We start from the raw sequence: 10,496 nt of genomic DNA, 5'->3' as shown, positions 1-10,496 counted from the left end.
CAAAATACATACATTAAAAAATGGTAATATTCCATAAAATTCGTGAAAAATCATTAAAAATCGTCATTAACTACATTCAAAATCGGTGAAAATTCATAAATTTCATCAATTAATCCACGAAAAAAAGCTAAAATTCCATAAAATTCGTTAAAAATCATTAAAAATATTCATTAACTACATTAAAAATCGGTGATATTTCATAATTTTCATCAATTAATCCAAGAAAAAGCGATAAAAATCCATAAAGTTTATTTAAAATCCATAAATATCCTGAATACCTCCATATAATACCCTCAAAAATCATTAAAAATACTCAATTAGTACATTAAAAAGTGGTAAAAATCCATAAAATTCGTGAAAAATCATTAAAAATCGTCATTAACTACATTGAAAATCGGTAAAAATCCATTAAATTCGTGAAAAATCATTAAAAATCGTCATTAACTACATTGAAAATCGGTAAAAATCCATAAAATTCCTGAAAAATCATTAAAAATCGTCATTAACTACATTCAAAATCGGTGAAAATTCACAATTTTCTACAATTAATCCACGAAAATGCGCTAAAAATCCATAAATATACTAAATACCTCCATATAATTCCCTCAAAAATCAATAAAAATACTCAATTACTACATTAAAAAATGGTAAAAATCCAAAAAATTCGTGAAAAATCATTAAAAATCGTCATTAACTACATTCAAAATCGGTGAAAATTCATAATTTTTCATCAATTAATCCACGAAAATGCGCTAAAAAATCCATAAATATACTAAATACCTCCATATAATTCCTCAAAAATCAATAAAAATACTCAATTAGTACATTAAAAAGTGGTAAAAATCCATAAAATTCGTGAAATATCATTAAAAATCGTCATTAACTACATTAAAAAATTGGTAAAAATCCATAAAATTCCTGAAAAATCATTAAAAATCGTCATTAACTACATTCAAAATCGGTGAAAATTCACAATTTTCTACAATTAATCCACGAAAATGCGCTAAAAATCCATAAATATACTAAATACCTCCATATAATTCCCTCAAAAATCAATAAAAATACTCAATTACTACATTAAAAAATGGTAAAAATCCAAAAAATTCGTGAAAAATCATTAAAAATCGTCATTAACTACATTCAAAATCGGTGGAAAATTCATAATTTTCATCAATTAATCCACGAAAATGCGCTAAAAATCCATAAATATACTAAATACCTCCATATAATTCCCTCAAAAATCAATAAAAATACTCAATTAGTACATTAAAAAGTGGTAAAAATCCATAAAATTCGTGAAATATCATTAAAAATCGTCATTAACTACATTAAAAATTGGTAAAAATCCATAAAATTCCTGAAAAATCATTAAAAATCGTCATTAACTACATTCAAAATCGGTGAAAATTCACAATTTTCTACAATTAATCCACGAAAATGCGCTAAAAATCCATAAATATACTAAATACCTCCATATAATTCCCTCAAAAATCAATAAAAATACTAAATTACTACATTAAAAAATAGTAATATTCCATAAAATTCGTGAAAAATCATTAAAAATCGTCATTAACTACATTCAAAATCGGTGAAAATTCATAAATTTCATCAATTAATCCACGAAAAAGCGCTCAAAATCCATAAAATTCGTGAAAAATCATTTAAAATCGTCATTAACTACATTAAAAAGTGGTAAAAATCCATAAAATTCGTGAAAAATCATTAACCTCGTCATAAACTACATTAAAAAGTGGTAAAAATCCATAAAATTCCTGAAAAATCATTAAAAATCGTCATTAACTACATTCAAAATCGGTGAAAATTCACAATTTTCTACAATTAATCCACGAAAATGCGCTAAAAATCCATAAATATACTAAATACCTCCATATAATTCCCTCAAAAATCAATAAAAATACTCAATTAGTACATTAAAAAGTGGTAAAAATCCATAAAATTCGTGAAATATCATTAAAAATCGTCATTAACTACATTAAAAATTGGTAAAAATCCATAAAATTCGTGAAAAATCATTAATCTCGTCATAAACTACATTAAAAAGTGGTAAAAATCCATAAAATTCCTGAAAAATCATTAAAAATCGTCATTAACTACATTCAAAATCGGTGAAAATTCACAATTTTCTACAATTAATCCACGAAAATGCGCTAAAAATCCATAAATATACTAAATACCTCCATATAATTCCCTCAAAAATCAATAAAAATACTCAATTACTACATTAAAAAATAGTAATATTCCATAAAATTCGTGAAAAATCATTAAAAATCGTCATTAACTCCATTCAAAATCGGTGAAAATTCATAAATTTCATCAATTAATCCACGAAAAAGCGCTCAAAATCCATAAAATTCGTGAAAAATCATTTAAAATCGTCATTAACTACATTAAAAAGTGGTAAAAAATCCATAATATTCGTGAAAAATCATTAAAAATCGTAATTAACTACATTAAAAAATGGTAAAATCTAATAAATTCGTGAAAAATCATTAAAAATCATCATTAACTACATTAAAAAGTGGTAAAAAATCCATAATATTCCTGAAAAATCATTAAAAATCGTCATTAACTACATTAAAAATTGGTATAAATCCATAAAATTCGTGAAAAATCATTAAAAATCGTCATTAACTACATTGAAAATCGGTGAAAATTCATAAATTTCTTCAATTAATCCACAAAAGAGCGCTAAAAATCCATAAAATTCGTTAAAAATTCCATAAATGACGTCACTACCTCCATAAAATACCCTCAAAAATCATTAAAAATACTCAATTAGTGACATTAAAAAGTGGTAAAAAATCCATAAAATTCGTGAAATATCATTAAAAATCGTCATTAACTACATTAAAATTGGTAAAAATCCATAAAATTCGTGAAAAAATCATTAATCTCGTCATTAACTACATTAAAAAGTGGTAAAAATCCATAAAATTCCTGAAAAATCATTAAAAATCGTCATTAACTACATTAAAAAATGGTAAAAATCCAATAAATTCGTGAAAAATCATTAAAAATCGTCATTAACTACATTCAAAATCGGTGAAAATTCATAATTTTCATCAATTAATCCACGAAAATGAGCTAAAAATCCATAAAATTCGTTAAAAATCCATAAATATACTAAATACCTCCATATAATTCCCTCAAAAATCAATACAAATACTCAATTACTACATTAAAATATGGTAAAATTCCAAAAAATTCGGTGATAAATCATTAAAAATCGTCATTAACTACATTCAAAATCGGTGAAAATTCATAATTTTCATCAATTAATCCACGAAAAAGCGCTAAAAATCCATAAATATACTAAATACCTCCATAAAATTCCCTCAAAAATCAATAAAAATACTCAATTACTACATTAAAAAATGGTAATATTCCATAAAATTCGTGAAAAATCATTAAAAATCGTCATTAACTACATTCAAAATCGGTGAAAATTCATAAATTTCATCAATTAATCCACGAAAAAAAGCTAAAATTCCATAAAATTCGTTAAAAATCATTAAAAATATTCATTAACTACATTAAAAATCGGTGATATTTCATAATTTTCATCAATTAATCCAAGAAAAAGCGATAAAAATCCATAAAGTTTATTTAAAATCCATAAATTATCCTGAATACCTCCATATAATACCCTCAAAAATCATTAAAAATACTCAATTAGTACATTAAAAAGTGGTAAAAATCCATAAAATTCGTGAAAAATCATTAAAAATCGTCATTTACTACATTGAAAATTGGTAAAAATCCATAAAATTCGTGAAAAATCATTAAAAATCGTCATTAACTACATTAAAAAGTGGTAAAAATCCATAAAATTCGTGAAAAATCATTAAAAAATCGTCATTAACTACATTGAAAATCGGTAAAAAATCCATTAAATTCGTGAAAAATCATTAAAAATCGTCATTAACTACATTGAAAATCGGTAAAAATCCATAAAATTCGTGAAAATTCCTTAAAAAGTCCATAAATGACGTCACTACCTCCATAAAATACCCTCAAAAATCATTAAAAATACTCAATTAGTACATTAAAAAGTGGTAAAAATCCATAAAATTCGTGAAAAATCATTAAAAATCGTCATTTACTACATTGAAAATTGGTAAAAATCCATAAAATTCGTGAAAAATCATTAAAAATCGTCATTAACTACATTAAAAAGTGGTAAAAATCCATAAAATTCGTGAAAAATCATTAAAAATCGTCATTAACTACATTGAAAATCGGTAAAAATCCATTAAATTCGTGAAAAATCATTAAAAATCGTCATTAACTACATTGAAAATTGGTAAAAATCCATAAAATTCGTGAAAATTCCTTAAAAAGTCCATAAATGACGTCACTACCTCCATAAATTACCCTCAAAAATCATTAAAAATACTCAATTAGTACATTAAAAAAGTGGTAAAAATCCATAAAATTCGTGAAAAATCATTAAAAATCGTCATTTACTACATTGAAAATTGGTAAAAATCCATAAAATTCGTGAAAAAATCATTAAAAATCGTCATTAACTACATTAAAAATCGGTTAAAAATCCATAAAATTCGTGAAAATTCCTTAAAAAGTCCATAAATGACGTCACTAACTCCATAAAATACCCTCAAAAATCATTAAAAATACTCAATTAGTACATTAAAAAGTGGTAAAAAATCCAAAAAATTCGTTGAAAAATCATTAAAAATCGTCATTAACTACATTCAAAATCGGTGAAAATTCATAATTTTCATCAATTAATCCACGAAAATGCGCTAAAAATCCATAAATATACTAAATACCTCCATATAATTCCCTCAAAAATCAATAAAAATACTCAATTAGTACATTAAAAAGTGGTAAAAATCCATAAAATTCGTGAAATATCATTAAAAATCGTCATTAACTACATTAAAAATTGGTAAAAATCCATAAAATTCCTGAAAAAATCATTAAAAATCGTCATTAACTACATTCAAAATCGGTGAAAATTCACAATTTTCTACAATTAATCCACGAAAATGCGCTAAAAAATCCATAAATATACTAAATACCTCCATATAATTCCCTCAAAAATCAATAAAAATACTAAATTACTACATTAAAAAATAGTAATATTCCATAAAATTCGTGAAAAATCATTAAAAATCGTCATTAACTACATTCAAAATCGGTGAAAATTCATAAATTTCATCAATTAATCCACGAAAAAGCGCTCAAAATCCATAAAATTCGTGAAAAATCATTTAAAATCGTCATTAACTACATTAAAAAGTGGTAAAAATCCATAAAATTCGTGAAAAATCATTAATCTCGTCATAAACTACATTAAAAAGTGGTAAAAATCCATAAAATTCCTGAAAAATCATTAAAAATCGTCATTAACTACATTCAAAATCGGTGAAAATTCACAATTTTCTACAATTAATCCACGAAAATGCGCTAAAAATCCATAAATATACTAAATACCTCCATATAATTCCCTCAAAAATCAATAAAAATACTCAATTAGTACATTAAAAAGTGGTAAAAAATCCATAAAATTCGTGAAATATCATTAAAAATCGTCATTAACTACATTAAAAATTGGTAAAAATCCATAAAATTCGTGAAAAATCATTAATCTCGTCATAAACTACATTAAAAAGTGGTAAAAATCCATAAAATTCCTGATAAATCATTAAAAATCGTCATTAACTACATTCAAAATCGGTGAAAATTCACAATTTTCTACAATTAATCCACGAAAATGCGCTAAAAATCCATAAATATACTAAATACCTCCATATAATTCCCTCAAAAATCAATAAAAATACTCAATTACTACATTAAAAAATAGTAATATTCCATAAAATTCGTGAAAAATCATTAAAAATCGTCATTAACTACATTCAAAATCGGTGAAAATTCATAAATTTCATCAATTAATCCACGAAAAAGCGCTCAAAATCCATAAAATTCGTGAAAAATCATTTAAAATCGTCATTAACTACATTAAAAAGTGGTAAAAATCCATAATATTCGTGAAAAATCATTAAAAATCGTAATTAACTACATTAAAAAATGGTAAAAATCTAATAAATTCGTGAAAAATCATTAAAAATCGTCATTAACTACATTAAAAAGTGGTAAAAATCCATAATATTCCTGAAAAATCATTAAAAATCGTCATTAACTACATTAAAAATTGGTATAAATCCATAAAATTCGTGAAAAATCATTAAAAATCGTCATTAACTACATTGAAAATCGGTGAAAATTCATAAATTTCTTCAATTAATCCACAAAAGAGCGCTAAAAATCCATAAAATTCGTTAAAAATTCCATAAATGACGTCACTACCTCCATAAAATACCCTCAAAAATCATTAAAAATACTCAATTAGTACATTAAAAAGTGGTAAAAATCCATAAAATTCGTGAAATATCATTAAAAATCGTCATTAACTACATTAAAAATTGGTAAAAAATCCATAAAATTCGTGAAAAATCATTAATCTCGTCATTAACTACATTAAAAAGTGGTAAAAATCCATAAAATTCCTGAAAAATCATTAAAAATCGTCATTAACTACATTAAAAAATGGTAAAAATCCAATAAATTCGTGAAAAATCATTAAAAATCGTCATTAACTACATTCAAAATCGGTGAAAATTCATAATTTTCATCAATTAATCCACGAAAATGAGCTAAAAATCCATAAAATTCGTTAAAAATCCATAAATATACTAAATACCTCCATATAATTCCCTCAAAAATCAATACAAATACTCAATTACTACATTAAAATATGGTAAAATTCCAAAAAATTCGTGATAAATCATTAAAAATCGTCATTAACTACATTCAAAATCGGTGAAAATTCATAATTTTCATCAATTAATCCACGAAAAAGCGCTAAAAATCCATAAATATACTAAATACCTCCATAAAATTCCCTCAAAAATCAATAAAAATACTCAATTACTACATTAAAAAATGGTAATATTCCATAAAATTCGTGAAAAATCATTAAAAATCGTCATTAACTACATTCAAAATCGGTGAAAATTCATAAATTTCATCAATTAATCCACGAAAAAAAGCTAAAATTCCATAAAATTCGTTAAAAATCATTAAAAATATTCATTAACTACATTAAAAATCGGTGATATTTCATAATTTTCATCAATTAATCCAAGAAAAAGCGATAAAAATCCATAAAGTTTATTTAAAATCCATAAATATCCTGAATACCTCCATATAATACCCTCAAAAATCATTAAAAATACTCAATTAGTACATTAAAAAAAGGTAAAAATCCATAATATTCGTGAAAAATCATTAAAAAATCGTCATTAACTACATTCAAAATCGGTGAAAATTCATAAATTTTATCAATTAATCCATGAAATTAATTAAATTTTTTTTTAATTAATTCTTGTGTAGAATTGTCCTATCTTTTTTAATATGTAGGTTAAGTGCTTCGCCACCTTCCGAAACACGGTCAAAAAAATTAAAAACCACGCCTGGATAACCGATTTACGTTAGACGGCGACCGCACGAAAAGGTCGACTATTTTTGGAAGAAAAAGTGAGGAAGCTGATGGATAAACCACTAATTCATAGGCACAACTAGTAGAGTAGCTTAGCCCAGCCAGTTTTTTTATGTTAGTGTTAATAATCAATACTAGTGGTTTTGGGTGAAAATCCCCACTGGTAGCTAATATCAATTTAACTTACCCAAAAATAGAGCTCTAGTTACCATTATTTAATAGTGTTCATGCATAATATTTCACCGAAATGCATTGTACAGATGTTTTGCAGAGGCTCATTGACGAAAAACTTTCTCAACAATCATCGAGTACATTTTATTTTGAAAACCGAGGACTAATTAACCGGTGGTTCTCAAATTTTATTTTATACGTACCACTTAGGTATATTATTAATCAGTCGCGTACCTATACCACTAATGACTAAAAATAGAACTATCCAAAATCCAAAATGGTACAGTTAAATACATTTTTTTTTTAAATTATCCCTTTCAGCACTGACCTACATTTTTGTGTAGGTGAATAACTTTGTTACTACATACTGAATATTATTTCAATTTCATAACCATTGTCAACCAATCTACACTTTTGTGTAGGTAAATTATTACCCACTTTAAATCCTGGACTTTTTTTTTCTTTAAATGTTCTTTGTGTTTCAGAATGGACTCATTAGGTATCGAAATACAAAGGAAAAATATTTTAAAAAAAAAATAATCATTTTTGCTAAAAAAACAACCTACACATTTGTGTAGGTACGTTCTGTAATAATAAATCAATTTTCACTTTACATATTATTATCAAAAAATAACAATTTTAATAAAAAAAAAAAATATATTGAACTTTTTAATACACTTTTATAGTTAACTTGAAAAACAACAGAATATAAAAAAAATAATTGCAGTAAATAATACAGTATTTTTTTATGTATGAAAATCTTTAAAACATGTGTTCTTTGCAGTTAAACACAAATAAATATTACACTTACTACATCTTACCCGAGTACGACTTTTACATTTTTTATTTCTGCAATTTCTCGCAGTCTTCAAATCATCAACAATTGACCAGTGTTCATATTTGTCCTTCGTTTTATGCTCAGGTGGAAAAGGAGTTCTATAATTTTGAATTTTTTGTTGTGGTTCAGCTGGTTCAAGGTTATCTTCACAAGAGACGACGAAGAGTCGACCGTAAGAGGTCGTTTGTTCTTAATAGAAGCTGCTAACCAATCACGTGCTATTTCCATTTTAAATTCCATCAAGTCTAAGGCAGTAAAATACTACAACTACAGTATAATTATTTTTTATTTTTTATTTTTTTTTTAAATAAGATAGGATTAAATAACTGAATTTTTTTTATTTTCCAAAAACGGCCCTTCGCGTACCACCATAAGTCTATAATACCATATAGTCTTTCGCATGCCACTAGCGTGGTAGGTTCAAGACTTATTAAAGTACATTTTGTATGTCATCTTATCCATGTATAGATAATAGTGCGGACATGTTTTCGATCTCCACACAATTCGGTTTACATTATTATTTGAATTTTTATTAGAAGATAATTCGCCCTGATCTTTTTTTTTCTTGTTATGAATACGCTTACGACATTTTCTATAATGACGTGATTTTCTTTTTTACAATAGTGACAAAATTTGATTTGAATCCAGGTATCCAGGATATTTTTTTATAGATTAGTAATAAATAATTTATATGAAAATGTATAGTTCAGTTGTTAAAATAATACAAAATGTTTCATTTTTTTTTTTTGTAATCGACTGATTTGAAATAGACATTTAATTAAAATCTAAATGTTTAGGACCTAGGTGAATAGTAAAATTGCATAAAAATTAATTTTTTTGATTATTTACCTGACATTTAGTAAAACGCTTGATTTGAATATATGCCTACGACATATGCATATTAATTTTTTTATTTTATTGTCACCTAAAAGTACCTTATACTTGCCAAACTAAAGTCCTTGTTTATTTAATAATAATAATAATTTATAGGTAACGTTAAATGTAAGGTGCCTTAAATATTATACATGACTTATTACCATTTTCAATTAGTCATAGGTACTTAATTGTTCGAAAGTAGTATTCAGATTAGGTTTACGGACATGTTTGATTTTTATTTCTAATATATTATATAATATATTTATATTCTATTTTTCACCTAAGAAATCAATCCATATTATTCTAGTAATATATACTTTGAGATTCCATGGTAATATAATAATGTGATATAATTACAGAAAACATTTAAGTACAGTTAAGTATTCGCATTTGTGAAATATTCAAATAGATAATCATTATATTTTTGACAATAAATGAAATATGCTTACGTTAATGTACTTTTTAAAACCTTACGTGGTAAACTGCCTGGACCGACTAACGCGTAAGTATCTTATTTATAATATTTTTTATAAGCTGTTAACTGTATATGAACGGGTGTCGATCGATAGTACACAAGGACAAAATTACGCAATAAACACGCGCGCGTATTTTGGTAGTTTAACACAACGAACAGCAGCTATGATAATTTTTTCCGCCACAGCATCTATTTTAATAAATAAAATTGCATTATAATAACTGTCCTTTGCAGAAACAAAGAAGATCGAAGAGCCGACAGAAGAAGACACTGCGCCTCCGGCCGAACCGACACCGTTGCAGGTTTGCGTGGAGGAGAAAGTACCGGCGGCGACTACCTGCAGCATTTCGCCTGGGGAGTCGCCGGTACAAGTACCCGCACCATGCAAACCACCGGTTCTAACGGTTAAACGGTTAGGACGTAGGCGCAGCAAGCCCGCGCCCGGAAAAATCTTTTAAAATTAAAAGAAAAAATGAAAGCATGAAAGTTACAGGCAAGAGAACGATCAGATCAGGAGAACACGTCTTGCAACTATACGCTTCCGGCCGAACCGACACCGTTGGTTTGCGTGGAGGAGAAAGTACCGGCGG

The sequence above is a fragment of the Rhopalosiphum padi genome, chromosome 1 (genome assembly GCF_020882245.1).
Source record: "Rhopalosiphum padi isolate XX-2018 chromosome 1, ASM2088224v1, whole genome shotgun sequence".
Lineage (NCBI taxonomy): Eukaryota > Metazoa > Arthropoda > Insecta > Hemiptera > Aphididae > Rhopalosiphum > Rhopalosiphum padi.
The sequence above is the reverse complement of the archived record's forward strand: the minus strand, read 5'-3'. Positions refer to the sequence as shown.